The sequence below is a fragment of the Arachis ipaensis genome, chromosome B04 (genome assembly GCF_000816755.2).
Source record: "Arachis ipaensis cultivar K30076 chromosome B04, Araip1.1, whole genome shotgun sequence".
Taxonomy (NCBI): domain Eukaryota; kingdom Viridiplantae; phylum Streptophyta; class Magnoliopsida; order Fabales; family Fabaceae; genus Arachis; species Arachis ipaensis.
The window spans coordinates 7,907,945-7,909,838 of NC_029788.2; positions in this window are offsets into that span (position 1 = coordinate 7,907,945).

The window sequence follows — 1,894 nt, forward strand, 5'->3', positions numbered from 1 at the left end:
GTAAGGATCCCAATAGGTAGCGTGTTAGAGAAGTTCGTCACTATAAATAAAGTGTAGGATTATAGGAAAAATGAGCTAAAGTCATTTAGAATAAAGTACCATTTCTATTCATAAAGATTCATGATTTTGATAATTCTACCAATGAATAAATCAAATTTTGTAACCATGAAAGATGGAAGTTGTTATTGTTAACCATAAAAGTTGGGAATATTGACAAATGTATACATGAATAAAATTAACGTTTGGATATTTTTATCGTGTAAAAACCATCTTTTGTGGTTACAAAACTAATTTTGTTAATTTACGTTAATATTGTCAGTGTTTTAAAGTTTTATAGTTAAAAATGGTAGTTTACTCGTTCATTTATTGAGATTAGTCTCTTTCGAGAATTCGAAATCAACTCTTGAATTAAGATTCTTGTATTCTGTTACATTGATTTGGGAATGATACCTGTTATCTATCACTATTCAATTAACTTCAGGTGGATGCTTTGTCAACCAAACGCGGTGCAGAAGGTGGATCAGGCATTGAACGAGTAGTGAATCAGGTCAAACAATACTAGTTATTGGATAAATAATTCTGATATCATTATATTAATAAAAAATGGCATTATTATTTGCAACTGCAGTTACTAATCAAGCTAAACGGACGCCAAAATGTTTTTGTCATTGGTGCAACAAATAGGTAAAATTTTGTTGGTCATATCTATTTAGTTATTTTTGTTTCCATAATTCCATCTTATTGCACTGAAGTAAATTTCTCATTTTGTAGGCCTCTCTTCCGTCATGGTAGACTTGGTAAACAACTTTACGTTCCTCTGCCAAGCACTGACCAGCGATTTTCAATATTGAAAGCTCTTGCAAGGAAGGAGCCTGTTGATCTTACCGTGGATCTGAGAGCCATAGCTGAACCGTGTGAAAATTTTAGTGGCGCAGACCTTGCTGAATTGGTTTGTCCCTCTGCTATATCTTTTTCTGCTTGTTTTAATAATCCTTTTATCGATAATGCTTGTGATTGTAAGGAAGGAGGAATAATGGGGGGAAGTTGTTATTTTCTTGATGATACAGGTGGCTCAAGCAACTGTTGCTGCTATTGATGATATTGAAGAAGCTTTGACCTCAGTTGAAGCCTCTAGTGATACTTGCAAGCCAAGACATTTTGATACAAAACTTGGTAAGGTCTTTCCCTCAGTGTCTCCCGCGGTATGTTCCATTCTTCTATGCATCTTTCTTTCACACATTAAAGCTGCTGTCTTACTGCGTAAACTAAGGAACTTGTTTCATTTGTTTGGATCAGAAAAGGCGTAGGTATGAGCGCGTGGCAAAGCATCATGAGGATCATGGCACTGGTTGTGACTTAAACTTGAGCACTTCAAGTAGTAGCGAAAATGTGTATTAAGATATTTTTTTGCTGGAATATTTTTAAGTTTTAACACTTATTTCAGGTTATTTTTTTGTGATAATATATTATTAATATTTGAAAGTTATTAACCATTTAAAGTTATAATTAAAAAATGTATCGTTGCAATTTCTTTTTATAAGAATTAGACTAACCGGCACAGAAAAAAAAATGAAAGTAACTCAAATACTCAGTAGAAATTTATAAATTAATTTTTTACAACTATTAAATGTCCAAAAAAAAAATTTATAATTCAGTCTAACCAAGTTATTTTAATTTATTTTGCATCCATGCACCACTTAACGAACCTATATAATTGATTTTAACGTAAACGGCTTCCGTCATTGTGCCTTTGTTAAATTTGATAAATTGATAAATATATTAGTAATGCTTTTGTGATTCAAACTTGTGATTTAAAAATCACACAATTTAATTATCATTTCAAGATTTCTCTTTAATTTATTGTATAATATAGTTTTAAAAAATGAAAAATATC